The sequence below is a fragment of the Parasteatoda tepidariorum genome, chromosome 4, assembly GCF_043381705.1.
Source record: "Parasteatoda tepidariorum isolate YZ-2023 chromosome 4, CAS_Ptep_4.0, whole genome shotgun sequence".
Lineage (NCBI taxonomy): Eukaryota > Metazoa > Arthropoda > Arachnida > Araneae > Theridiidae > Parasteatoda > Parasteatoda tepidariorum.
The window spans coordinates 8570893-8577365 of record NC_092207.1 but is presented as its reverse complement, the minus strand read 5'-3'; the positions used below and the strand labels follow the sequence as shown (position 1 = coordinate 8577365).

The following is a 6473-nucleotide window of genomic DNA, read 5'->3' as shown; positions in this document are numbered from 1 at the left end:
TGTATAATTTTTATCTACTGATACATGTAGATCTCCTGTATAATTTTTATCTACTGATCGATACATGTAGATCTCCTGTATAATTTTTATCTACTGATACATATAGATCTCCTGCATAATTTTTATCTACTGATACATATGTATCTCCTGCATAATTTTTATCTACTGATTTATCTATAGACCCGATTTCCCCTGTATGTAAAGTATGTCAGTTCATAAATTTTGAAAATTCAATTAATTGTCGTTGTATGTATCAGATTTATTTTTGAATCCTTTGTGTTGTAAATTTATACATAGTTGTTATACTGGTCGGAATTATAATTTTTTTTAGCGAACCTGGCATGCAGATGAAGAAACAATTGTTATTTTTTAAGAAAGAAAAACATTATACATAAAACGCTTAAACATAATTTGTAAAATATCATTTTGAATTTTAAATATCTTTTAAGATACTTAAAATTTTACACTAATTAAAATACTAAACTCTACACTAATTTCGCCCAAGCTGACCTTCGCATAAATTAAGAAACACTATTTATTATTACAATCATTAAAAATCTATACTCATAAAATATAACTGCGAATCGTGAAGGAAGAAAATCTACGATACTTGAACTGTCCTTTACGCTACGATAAGAAAATATTTTTCTGCATATTTTCAATTTATTAACTATTTAAATTTTAATGTAAGAATCATACGTTAGACAATTAAAAAAAAAAAAATAATTTATTGCGTGGCAATCAGGACATCAGTTTCTGTGGTCACAGTCAATGAGATTTCATATTAATGACCCACAATCTTTATACCTCCGGACCAAATTTTTTTTGCGGTTTTTGGAAGAAAAAAGTTGCCGATTCAGGGAAATGATTGCCACCGATAAAGAGAAATATTGTTGTTGAATGCGGCTCCCATGAAATGTGTAAAATTCTCGGAAAACATTAAAAGTTACTCATTGAATTTCCCCCAAAAAAAGTTCTCATGTTCTACGTAATGAAAAACAGTAGTGCGTAATGAGTTTACTTGTGGTATAACTCACTATAAGATTAATTCTCGCCATTATTTTATTTTCTGACAATTGTGTCTATTACCGTCGTGCAACAAAACATTTAAAAAAGAATTTCTATTAGTACCTAAAAAATAAGATTCTTACATCGGAATTGTAATAGTAAAAAAAACAAAAAAAAAACTGCATATTAAAATCGAATTAATGGTGATAATGAAAATTATTATACAATTATTGTAGCGCATGTAGAAATACACGCCTATGACCCGATACTAAAATAACTGCAAAATTTTTTTACTAACTCTAATTTTCTTTTTTTTCTAAAAATACGCAATGATCATAATGCGCTTTGTGAATATCGTGTTGACGATTTTTATCGAAATCCTACAGCGTTTGTAAATGCTGGGAGATATCGATCGGCATTACACAGTATTTGAAAACATCGTACAATACCTTTTTGGGATGTCGAACAAAATTGGAATTGGTATCCATTTTAATATCATACGATATTTATCTATGTGGCTCAGGGAATAGAACGTTCGCCTTCCAATGAGGTGTACCGGGTTCGAATCTAATGAAGTGGAGAATCTGCGTAGCAGTCATGCGCTATTAAACTGCTGTTTGTAGNATTCTGATGATTCCTTCATGGTGTTGCATTTTCTACAAACAGCAGTTTAGTTTGTACAATACGTACGTGAACGTACAAAATAGTACACGAAGCTGTTAAATCTTTCTTGTTTTTTTCAATCATGTTTCAGGTAAATTAATTTTTATTTTTCTTTCCTTCTAGCTGAGCCCAAGGAGTGTTGCAAAGACGAAGGTTGTTGTCAGAATGGCAAGGGTCCATGCCACGACGACAAGGCATCAGGTGATTGCTGCAAGCAAACAAAACCCTGCGGTTGCAAAAGCGGCGAAGATTGCAAGTGTACTGACGGGAAGTGTGGTTGTTAGCATTTAACCTCGTCTGTTTTATCACTTGTATTTGTCGGCACTTCTTCGTAATTCACTGTCCAGTTCTTTTCTTGCAGATTTATTCTATGTATAAGAGTTCCTTACGCTTCATGAAAAAATTTCTGTTATAGTGTCAGAATAGAATGTCAAATCAATTCATGTTTTAGAAACACACGCTTATCCACTCAAAGTAACTGTTCATTTAAAAAAAAAAATAAAGTATATGTCTTAACTGACGTCTTGGTGTTTATTATTTTTTAATGTGCTTTTAACAAATAAAATTTTTTATGATAATTCACTGGTGTTAGAAATTAAGAGGATTTGCAGACTTGGCCGATTATCTCTAGAACTACATCGGCCGATTTTAATGAAAAATTTGATTTGTACATACATTGATACAATGCAAAGCAAATAATCATTCAACAATCGTAATACACTCGCCTGATCGTGCATAACCAGGGGTCTGTTTAGAAGAAATTTGGTTCCGTTCACAAAATATCTTCATAAAAACGGACCCTTCACAAAATATTTTTACTTAAAAACGGACCCTTCACAAAATTATTTTTCTTTTAATCGGACCCTTCACAAATTTGTTTATCTTCATTATTATTTTGTTAATCGAATAAACCCTTTCCAGGGCAGAAAACAAGAAAGATGGATGTAAACGAATTAAGTTTTGTCTTCGGCAGACGATTCTTCCATTATTCGTCCGAAATGAATATTCTGCGTTCAGCAGTATAGGCTAAATACCAAATATTTATATGTTGCATCGCTAATTTAGTAGCTGAAATTGCTGTTTATTTTTTAAAATTTAATTTTTTTAATTATAATTTTATAGTGTTGAGCATAATCTTGTATGTCTTTACAATTTAAAAACTCCTTGAAATTTTTTTTTGTTGCAATAACGAACCCTATTTGCACGAATTTACAAAAGCGGACACTGGTTGAAAGAAGGCGACTTAAGAGTTTATTTTATCTTCACACATTACGAGTAATTTTTTCACAATTTTACAAAAAAAAAGGGCCTTTCACAAAATGTCTGAACAGACCCCCTGATAACACTCCTTGGAGTAGGAAAGTATGTAATTACCACAGGAAATGATAAATTGTCTTTATTTCAGTATTATATCACGCTTTAAGGCCTGTATATCTGTAAGCGGGGACCATGTATTAACCCTTTTTTATTCTGCAATCGCTGTTTTATACCTTCCTACTCCAACGAGTGTTATGCACTATCATGCATTTGTATTACAATTGTAGAAGGGTTACCTGTTTTGTATTGTACCAATGTATGTACATATCAAATTCCATTAAAATCGGTCCAGTTGTTCTAGAGATAATCGACCAAGTCTGCAAATTCTCTTAAATTCTTACATCAGTGTACTATAAATTTAATAATCGTAAATGGGTTGTTTCATTTTTCAGATGTAGCGATATCATTATTTCACAACTGATTCGAATCAGTAATTCTGATCTGAATTAAATAACTTATTTTTCGATCAATGATTAACTTAAGACTTTTCTTTCGATTTAGAAATGCTTCTGGTTTATAGAATTTTATTTTACACACAAAGAATACAATTAAATCAACAAAACAGAAACTTGATCTATTTGCTCTACCTCAAATCAGTGTTCTTTGATTTAAATCAACTGATTTTAAAAAAAATAATAAATTTTTTCTAAAGAGAAATCAAGGAAAAAGTTTACAAAGCATTTTAATATTTATTTTTTATTGATTTAAACATTTTTAAATTTGGTTATAAATATATTGTTATGTAAATAAGTTTCAATTAGCAAAAATACATTAGTATTTGCAGTGTGTACTACAATTACACCACTGACACTTCAAAAATAAGTATTATTATTTTGGATTCTTAATAAGGATAATAATGAACAAAGTGAAAGTTAATTGCAGTTTCTTCAAAACCATATTTTAATATATAAAATGTATTTCTGACTCTTAAAAAAATTACTCTGTATGACATAAAAAAAATCTAAATTGGCGAGTTAAATAATTCTACTTATTTTGCCAACCTGTCGTTAAGATATGAAAGGCATCACTAATTTGTCATTTCAACATCTTGGTTTTTTGCAGATATTATATGTAACTGAAACAATTTTTAAAACAGTAATGTAATATTTTAACTATAATTATAAATTTATACTTATTGTAATATAAAATGTCTCAAGGTATCTTTAAAAAATATTTTAATAAAACAAAAAATCTGATTTAAATGAAATAAATTGGATTTTATTAAATATAAAAATAAAATATATCGACTTTTGCCGCAAAATGGTAATGAATGTTTTGTTAGAGATATTATACATGTAATACAATCGATAGACATGAGTAATTAAAGATTATTTCCTTTTTAAAAAAAATTCTTAGGACGTCAAGGATTTGTAGAATTCTGATAAGTCAAATTTTTTTTTCTATATTCTAAAGAACACAAATTTAAGTTAGTGCAAGATTCAAAATGTATTAAATTCACTTACCCAAACTTTTTAGTATTTAATATAAGTCAGCAATTCAAGTCTTCAAGAGCATCACTTACAAAAAAGTTAGATTTTCAACAGTTGATTTTTTTTCCAGTAAAGACATTGACCCAATATTTGGAAATTCATAAATCTTTGGTAGGTAGAAGCGAAGGAAGAACAAGACTTGATAAGTTCTGTTGATTTTGTAATCAAATAAATTAAGTTTTGATGACTCGGAAAATAGCTGGATCTGAGAAGTCCAGATTTACAAATTGCTCGTGGAAATTTAAAAATAAAAAGTTTAGCGAAGCAGCTACCTTTGCCTAAAAAAAGCATTAAAAAAAATCGGACTAACTTGGTTCTTAAACAAGCCACTATCCATTATTTGAATTTTAAGCAGAACAAATAATAGACAAAACGATTCAGAATCGCACGAGCTGCATAATATTTTAGTTTATTTATAAACATACACAGACAGGTTTGTATGTTTTGTGCAAAAAACGACTTATAAACCCGAGACAAATGCATAGAAGAACAGATAGCACGAAAGAAATCCATAGAGGTATTCGAACCCGCTACCTCCATGCCTTAGGTAGGTAGGTACGTCGCACTAGCACTGCACAATGGGCTACTGGCGACGGTCTGAGAAACATCCCTGAGGATCCACAATTTTGATCCATGCCATCACAATTTTGATCCTCTGAAGAGGGGGTGGCATCCCCGCTTCGGTAGCCCGACGACCTGCACGCGAAGTCAAGCACTTTACAGTGGAACAGTTTAACAAGGACCAATACCGCAAACTAATCTCAGTGGTCACATACCCGCACACTGAGCGCAGCCCGTGATGCTTGACTACGGTGGCCTGCTGGGAACCGTGTCTTAAAAATATGTGAGTGAAAGAAGAGACGAGAGCATTTTCTTACGACTTAAATTACTGATATATTAGAAATATGGCCCTAACTATTGCTTATTGAAGTGGTAAAAACTTAATTATTTATTATTATAACACATAATGTCGGTTAAGGTAAGGAAGAGCACATGTGCAACCCTGATTAAGTACTATAATAATTGAATTTAATATACATTTGGGATGTACAGTCTTAAATTTAGCAGTCTTGTGTACTCTGTTACGTTCTGTTTAATCTCGTATCTTAAATCTCCGTTGACTTTCGTTCGCTGACCCTCCATTGTCCAAACTTATTCTGTTTTCAATTATTATTAATACGGTCTTCAAAACATTTGAATAACACCCAGAGTTAAATAAGGAACTATATTACTTCAGAGCCGGATTAACCTATAGGCACACTAGGCACGTGCCTAGTGTGCCTATAGGTACAATAGACAAACTAGGGCCTACGAAATTCAGGGGCCTACAAAAAACTTGGGAGAAAAAAATTTGTTGACAAAAATAATTTAGCTTTAAAAACAACAAGTGTATTTTGCACAAAATTATGAAGATACAAATAAAAATATAATATTTTTCGGTAATAAATTATTTTGCAGAATCTTATGATCTAATATATTACTTTTTCGCGATTTTTGGATTCAACGAAATCTTGTATTAGCTGTCGAATTCCAAAACTACGCAAAATGTCGTATTCAATAGACATAAGTGCGAGCGATGCCAAACGATCATTGTTGAACGCAAATAATTTTTTATCAATTTTAATCTGGAGAAAGATCTTTCTCCTTCTGCATTTGATCCAAGAATCGACAAATATATACTTAATGCAATGTGAACGATAGGAAAAGTATTCACAAGTTTATCTTTAACATTGTTGTCGATCGAACTAATCACAATGGTATTATCGATATCAACTGCAATATCGGTAGTATGTCGGTATTGCAGATAAAGTTCGATAAACAAATTTGTAAATTAAAATCCATATTAATAAAAATGTAAAAAAAAATATGCAAGAAAATTTTAGCATATATTTTGAAAAGAGGGGAGGAGTGGGGGAAGGAGGGGAGGGCCCAAAAACAGCTATGCCTAGGGCCCACGAAAGGTATAATCCGGCTCTGCGCCTAGGGCCTACGAAA

The 6473-nt window shown here is 31.2% G+C and overlaps 1 long non-coding RNA gene across 1 annotated transcript; it reads left to right on the top strand.

The window, feature by feature from the left end:
- Positions 1-5605: 5605 nt before the first annotated feature.
- On the top strand, positions 5606-5938 carry LOC139425484 (uncharacterized). The gene is made up of 2 exons (XR_011636683.1): positions 5606-5753; positions 5800-5938. It is a non-coding gene; the product is annotated as an uncharacterized lncRNA (long non-coding RNA).
- The last annotated feature ends 535 nt before the right edge of the window (positions 5939-6473 follow it).